Genomic DNA, 7,803 nt, shown 5'->3' with positions numbered 1-7,803 from the left:
GCTGAGTCCTGTTGTTTGGACTTGCAAGCACAAGGGAGTTGGACCAGACATGGCTAAAGATCTTCAGATTTGGGGTGAATCAATAACGGCTGAAAGTCTTCACTTTCAAAGCAGTAGGGGATGTTGCCATGGTACCAGAAATCTTCATGGATATGAGTTGGGGGATGCTGACCACATGCACCACTGCCCCGCATATGGCAATTAAGCCAATTCACTGCCAAACCACTGCAACCGACTAATGTAGCAGCAGATTTCTCAACACCCAAGCACAGCACAGAGATGGGTCCAGCCACTGCTCCTGCAGCCATCTCCTCAGACTCTCAGGAGAGTCACGCACTCAGACCAGAAGAACTGTGACAGCACCTAGGAGGGAAAGAAAGCCAGAAAATTCGGAGTCAGAAAGGGAGAATGGCTGCCATGAAGTCTGCTCAAGTTTAGACCCATCACTGCTCTCAGCTCCATATCCCTCCTTGTGTTCCCATGACGTGGTTCTTCCTCTCTCTAGGTTTCAGCCTCTGATGAAGGCTGTCCACCTTTGGACACCACACAGCCCTGCTGTCCCTTTTCTCTGGGACTGGATCCTGCCTGGCCCGCTGAGTCTCTGGCCCACTGCAGTGGTTCTGAGCCTCGCAGGTTCCCTCCCATCCCATGAGGCCTCGCGCCCAACGGAAACGCACAACGGAAATCTTCGTCCCGCCCACTGCCTCTCCACCCCTCAGACTCTTCTGAAGCGGTGCCATTGGCTGTGCCCTCTGCCTGTCTCCAGGGTCTTCATGAATCACCAGGCTCAGAAAAGCAGGTGCTGGAGAACCTGCAGCCCAAGTCTACAGCAGTTTAGATGGCAGCTTTTCCTGGGGGTCAGGAGCCTGCTCTGAAGATTAGGCCAAGGCCCTGGGGATACTCATGGCCCAATCTATCTTTTTCCTTCAGTCCGCTCCAGGATTCAGATTTCCAACCGTCTGAACTCGGCATAGATCATCAGCAGATCCAACAAAAGGAGCATGGGAACCTTTTCTATCCCTTTCAAACCTCCAACCACTCTGTCCCACACTCTCCTTCATCTCCTACTTTAAATGGAAAAAAATAGACATTGTTAGCCAGGAAACACCTTCATTTTCCTTCCAAATCCACAAACCTATTTTCATCTGTGTTTATCTTTCTTCCCTCTTGTCACAAGGCAGAAGGGCAGCGACCCTTCTCATGGGGGGAGGCCAGTCTTCCCTTATGAGTTCCCGATCCCATCCCCAGGCCGTCTTAGAGACCCTGCCCCACTACTTAACCCCTCTGCTCCTTGAATCCTGTCACTGCCTCTCTAACGGGACCTTGCCATCAGCATCCGAACAGTGCCTCCTTTCTGACCGCCCCTCTCCACCACAACACACTCTGTCCTCTTCACAGTCAAGCCTTTTGAAGAGCAGACACCTGCTCACACGCGCTGCCTCCACCTCCCCACCTTGGAGTCACCTTCCACTCCTCCCATTTGGTGAGGTCAGAATCTTCATTTCAACTAGGAGAATGATGTGCTTGCTTTAATCAAGCAATGAGAATAATTCACTATATGTTTGTTTTGGCTGAAATCTCAGTACTTCATATTTAGTTAGAGTAATTCTATTGGACTAGGTTCATGATATATTTCTTTTTATTTCCTGATACTTTACATTTTACAGTTTGATACTATAGATCATATTATAATCTACCATAAATTCTTTAGAGTTAAAATTTCTACGAAGACAAACACCTGGCTCAATTTGTGTTTAACTCAAAAAACAATTTCAAGGAAATGATTATGTAAAGTATGGTTTAAAAAAAAGTGAAAACATGGTATATACTCATTTAGCTCTAAACCCTCAGTGACTAGCATAGAGTAGATCTCAATAAGTGTTTGTTGAGCGTGCGAATGAATGCTATAAAGCTGAAAGGAAAAGCTACAAAATGCTATGTACTTGATAACCACAGCGTTGCTTATCTATGTATGCCCACCACCACAGGCTAGAAACGAAAAAAGGAAAATAAATGAATCATTGGGATGAGGGAGCTGTAGGTGGATTTCTTCCCTTTTTATTTAATAGTATTACAGTGAATATAAACTGGAGGGGGCACTGCACTAGAGCTTTCTATAATACAACTCTACACTCTTCATGCTTAATTTGGCAGAAGATGTGGTTTTGGTTATATATTGCTGCAAATCAAGCCATTTCAAAACCTTATGGCTTAGAACAACAATGATTATTATGACCCAATGATTCTCTGGGTCTGGGCAGGACCTGGTTGGCCTGCTCTGTCCCATGTGGCATCAGGCTGGGTGTCTCATGAAATCATGGTGGACGGCAGCTGGGCTGAGCTGGAAGGCCATTCACACAGCAAGTGTTCAGCCTCCCACGTGGCCTCCCTCACCGCATGTGCTGCCTCTTCATTCAGTCTTTTACCTTGAGCTTCTTCATCGCACGCACCTGGCTCCCCTAGAGAGCACAAACATTATCATGACATTGCCTTGGAAGCCTACACAACATCATTTCTGTAATCTCAGACTCAGGGGAAGAGAAAGAGATGCCACCACTTGATGGGACGAAAGACAAGGTCTCCTCGCAAAAATCCTGCAAGGTGGGAGACGGAGATATTGTCATCTTTGGAAACAGTCTGCTGCTGGTGCCTTAATGATGTTTCATTCCTGAAGTTACAGAGAAACCTATTTCAATGCACTCCTGCTTAGCAGACAGCCTTGTGAGTATACTCTAAGGGTAGAGTTTTCTGTAAACCTGAGTGTTCATTTTAAATAGCTCAATTGAAATAAACTAAAAAATGAGCAGCAGTGTCTGGAGCAGGTGTGAGGGTTACCTGAGGCTGTCCAGAGGCAATGAGCCTGACTAAGGCGGGAGCCTTTACCTGATCTGCCCACCACGGGTTCCTGAATCTTGATCACAGTCACCAGGAGATACCCCACTGATCCATTTCTCTCTCTCTACAGTACTACCTGGAGGTTTTATTTTTTTCACTTGGAATATCATAAGCAATATTTTCAGTGTGGTCATTTTTATTGTGGTAAAATACACATAACATACAATTTACCATCTTACCCATTTTTAAGTTTATAGATCTATGGCATTCACCACCATATGCCTCTAGAACATTCTCATCTTCCCAAACTGAAACTCTCTACCTATTAAACATGAGCTCCCCATTCTCTCTTCCCCTTAGCCTTTGGCATACATTGTTTAACTCTCTATCTCCATGAATTTGATGACTCTAGGAAGCTCACATAAGAGGAATTATACAGTGTTTCTCCTTTAGTGCCTGGCTTAGTTCACTTAGCATAATATCCTCAAGGTTCCTCTATGCTGCAGTGTGTGCTAGAGTTTCTTTCCTTTTTAAGGCTAAATAATATTCACGTATATCTGTAGCACACTATGTTTATCCATTCATCCATCAATGAGCTCTTGGGTTGTTTCCATCTTTTAGCTATTGTAAATAAGCCTTTTGTGAACATACATGCACAAATATTAAAAATGATTTTAAAATGATAATTCAACCAACATTTATTGAACATCTGCCATGTGTCAGGTGCTGTGCTGGGTGCAGGGGATACAACAATAAGACTGCAGACACAGCTGCCCTGCCTCCCAGAGCTTAGTGTCTAATGTGGGAGACTACAGGCAACTTCAGCATAGTGGAATAACTGTCAGCAGAGGAGGAACAGGTACCTGTGAGCACATGGGCTAGATCCCACCCAACCTCCAAAAAAAGGTTTTCCAGATTGTGTGGCTTGGAACCTGAGCTCTGAAAAGTGAGTCTTGGACTAGGTTCCTGATACATTTCTTTTTACTTCCTGATACTTTACATTTTACGGTTTGATACTGTAGATCATATTATAATCTACCATAAATTCTTTAGAGCTAAAATTTCTACGAAGACAAACACCTGGCTCAATTTGTGTTTAACTCAAAAAGCAATTTCAAGGAAATGATTATGTGAAGTATGGTAAAAAGTGTGAAAAAATGGTATGTACTCATTTAGCTCTAAATCTTCAGTGACTAGCATAGAGTAGATCTCAATAAGTGTTTGTTGTATAAGTATAAGAGTGTGGGAGCAGACAGGAGCAGGCAGAGCAGCATGGGCAGAGGATAAAAAAAGGTGGTGTTGGCAAGCACTCAGGCAGAGCGACATGCAGGAGCTAGAGCAGGCAATGTTGACCCTATGAACCTGTTATCAAATTTGGGTTTGTCTTAATCATGGGAAGTCACTGAAACCCTTCAAGTAGGAAAGTGACAGGATCTAGTCTACATTTTACACAATCAGCCTGTCTGTAGTGTGAGAGTGGATTGAACTGGATAAAGCAGGAAGCTACTGTTCAAATCCAAGCCATAAAAGATGGAGGTCTGAACTAATCAGATAGCGGGGAAGGCAGGTAAGGCACAGCTGGTGGCTGACTGAAAGTAGGAAGAGAGGGAGAAAGTGGCATCAAGGAAAGAAAACCAGAGATAATTATTAAACAGTGAATTCAAGTATAAATAGAGGTGCAGCAAAACATGGATGCTGCCAAGTAGGGGGTCTGGTGTTGACGTTCAGTCCTTCTCCAAAGATCGGGGGTTTTACCTTTGTCCTTGTCTGTTCAGATTTTCCTTCATCAGCCTGATTTGCTGCAACCTTCTTGACCTCCACTATGACCCACATCAAAAGTGCTACCATCTTCAGAGCACGATCTGTGTTCTGCAATCCTCAAAATACTCTATTATGTATTTTGTTTTTTGTTTGTTTGTTTGTTTTTTGAGACAGAGTTTTGCTCTTATTGCCCAGGCTAGAGTGCAATGTTGTGAACTCGGCTCACTGCAACTTCCTCCTCCTGGGTTCAAGTGATTGTCTTACCTCCACCTCCTGAGTAGCTGGGATTACAGGCATGCGCCACTATGCCCGGCTAATTTTTGTATTTTTAGTAGAGACGGAGTTTCACCATATTGGTCAGGCTGGTCTTGAACTCCTGACCTCATGTGATCCATCCGCCTTGGCCTTCCAAAGTGCTGGAATTACAGGTATGAGCCACTGCACCCAGCCTGTTATATATTTCAAATTCACATGTTGAAGCCCTAATCTCTAATATGACTGAGATAGGGTCTATAAGGAGGTAATAAAGGTTAAATGAGGTCATAAGTATTGGCCCTTAATCTGATAGGGCCTCTTAATCTATTGGGTCTTAATATGATGTCCTTACAAACAGGGGAAGAGGCACCAGATATCTCTTTTTCTGCCTGTGCACAGAGAAGAAGTCATGAGAAGACACAGCAAGAAGGCAACCATCTGCAAGCCAGGAAGAGAGCCTTCACCAGAATCCAACCCAGACAGGACCTTGATCCTGGACCTCCAGCCTTCAGAACCATTGTTTAAGCTACTAGTCTGTGATGTTTTGTTCTGGCAGCCTGAACAACCTAATACACAGTCTTAAGAGGTAGATATCATCCCCATTTATAGGTGAAGAAACTGAGGCTCAGAGAGTTTGACTTTACTAAGATTGACAGGTAGTAAGCCACTCTGAGCATGTCCTGGATGTAGTGCCATGCCCTGTAATGCACCATCCAATGAGACCAGGAAACAACTGGGCCTTCACTTGACCAGGATGATATATAGGCCTATCATTGATATGTTAGTGTGAGCAACAAATGCCAGAACCAGATGATACCAGTTGCAAACAGTAGACCACAGCCAGGAGAGACCATTTCATGTCATGACATCACCATCTTGTTTGAGCGAATGCTGCAGCTACCATTGTGGGGCATTGCTAGGGACCATGTCCTGGCATGTGGGAAACTACAACTACTGACCCAATCAAGGAACTCAATTCACCCTCCTCAATATACAGGATTGGCTGCATCTCTGGACACAATCTGGACTTTCTACCCATTGTACCATCTGTAAGAGGCAGTGGGGTAAATAAAATATAGAAATTAAAGAGAAGACCAAAGTATTGCTTGACATTAGCATAAAGTAAGTCAAATCAATAAAAAGACAACTCAAAAATAGGCAAGTTACCTAAATCCATACTTTACTCCTTTGAGACAAGCACTTTATAAACATTACACTGCTCAGTTATCAAAATGGCTGTATGTACCTGGTATTGTTGTCATCCCTTTTTCCCAGAGAAAACTGAAGTAGAGGGAAATAAGTCTCTGAGGACACATGGCCAACCAGAGAACCAGGATCTAGAAATGCAAGACACAGAAGTGCAGAGCCCATGCTTCTAACCTTTAAGGACTATGAAGGAGCAGAGAGGAATTGGGATGAGGTGGTCACAGCAGTGGCTGAAGGAAGCTAAAAGAAGGAAAAATTTCTCCTCCAAAGGAGTAGAACAGTGTTGCTTAGGTCTTAGCCCTGACTACACTTTTCTCAAAACTCTGCACTCAACCTTCCTGCTTAGTTCCTCCTCTTATCTTGCCCTCAGACTGATCCGTTCCCAACTGAGTTGACAAATTCATGTCCACTCAGAACCTCAAATGTGACCTTGTTTGCAAACAGGGTCTTTGTAGATGTAACCAAACTAAGGGAAGTTCATAGTGGATTAGAGTGGGCCCTCCCAAATCCAATGTTTGCTGTTCTTAAGAAAACACACACACACACACACACACACACACACACAGATGGAAGAATGTGTCATGTAAAAGTGGAGGCACAGATTTGAGTGATGTATCTACAAGGTAAGGGACACCAACGGTTGCCAAGAACCGCCAGGATCCAGGAGAGAGCCATGGAACAGTATCTCCCTCAAAGCCTCCAGTAGAAACTAATCCTGCTAACATCTGGACTTTGTACTTCCAGAGTTCACATCTGTGAGAAAATAAATTTCTGTTGTATTAAGCCAGCCAGTTGTGGCCTATTATTACAGGAGCCCTAGAAAACCAACCCAGTGATTTCAAGGGCTCCTTGAAAGTGTGGCATTTTCACAATATTGATTCTTCCTATCCATGAGCATGAAATAGTTTTTCATTTGTTTGTGTCCTCTCTGATTTCTTTGAGCAGTGGTTTGTAGTTCTCCTTGAAGTGGTCCTTCACATCCCTTGTTAGCTGTATTTTATTCTCTTTGTAGCAATTGTGAATGGGAGTTAGTTCATGATTTGGCTCTCTATTTGCCTATTACTGGTGTATAGGAATGCTAGTGGTTTTTGCACATTGATTTTGTATCCCGAGACTTTGCTAAAGTTGCTTATCAGTTCAAGAAGCTTTTGGGCTGAGATGATTGGGTTTTCTAGATATAAAGTTGTGTCATCTGCAAACAAAGATAATTTGACTTCCTCCCTTCCTATATGAATACCCTTTCTTTCTTTCTTTTGCCCAATTGCCCTGGCCACTTCAGTACTATGTTGAATAGGAGTGGTGAGAGAAGCAATCCCTGCGTTGTGGCAGTTTTCAAGGGGAATGCTTCCAGGTTTTGCCCATTCTGTATAATATTAACTGTAGGTCTGTCATATATGGCTCTTATTATTTTGAGGTATGGTCTTTCAATACCTAGTTTATTGAGAGTTTTTAACATGAAGCGATGTTGAACTTTATCGAAGGCCTTTTCTTCATCTATTGAAATAGCCTTGTGGTTTTGTCTTTAGTTCTGCTTTATGTGATAAATGACACTTACTGATTTGGGTATGTTGAACCAACCATGGGGAGAAAACCAAGTTGATCATGGTGGATAAGCTTTTTGATGTGCCACTGGATTCAGTTTGCCAGTATTGTATTGAGGATTTTTTGCATAGATATTCATCAGGGATATTGACCTGAAGTTTTATTTGTTGTATCTCTGCCAGGGTTTATTATCAGGATGATGCT

At 43.3% G+C, this 7,803-nt stretch overlaps 1 long non-coding RNA gene across 2 annotated transcripts; it reads left to right on the top strand.

Moving 5' to 3' along the window:
* The first annotated feature begins 659 nt into the window (after nucleotides 1-659).
* On the top strand, nucleotides 660-6,843 carry LOC129010207 (uncharacterized). Of its 2 annotated transcripts, none has more exons than XR_008492947.1 (3): nucleotides 660-799; nucleotides 2,528-2,721; nucleotides 5,210-6,843. It is a non-coding gene; the product is annotated as an uncharacterized LOC129010207 (long non-coding RNA). The 2 variants fall into 2 exon arrangements; XR_008492948.1 differs by having other exon boundaries at nucleotides 755-1,488.
* Nucleotides 6,844-7,803: the final 960 nt, after the last annotated feature.

The sequence above is a fragment of the Pongo pygmaeus genome, chromosome 10, assembly GCF_028885625.2.
Source record: "Pongo pygmaeus isolate AG05252 chromosome 10, NHGRI_mPonPyg2-v2.0_pri, whole genome shotgun sequence".
In the NCBI taxonomy this organism is placed as follows: domain Eukaryota; kingdom Metazoa; phylum Chordata; class Mammalia; order Primates; family Hominidae; genus Pongo; species Pongo pygmaeus.
The sequence above is the reverse complement of the archived record's forward strand: the minus strand, read 5'-3'. Positions and strand labels throughout refer to the sequence as shown.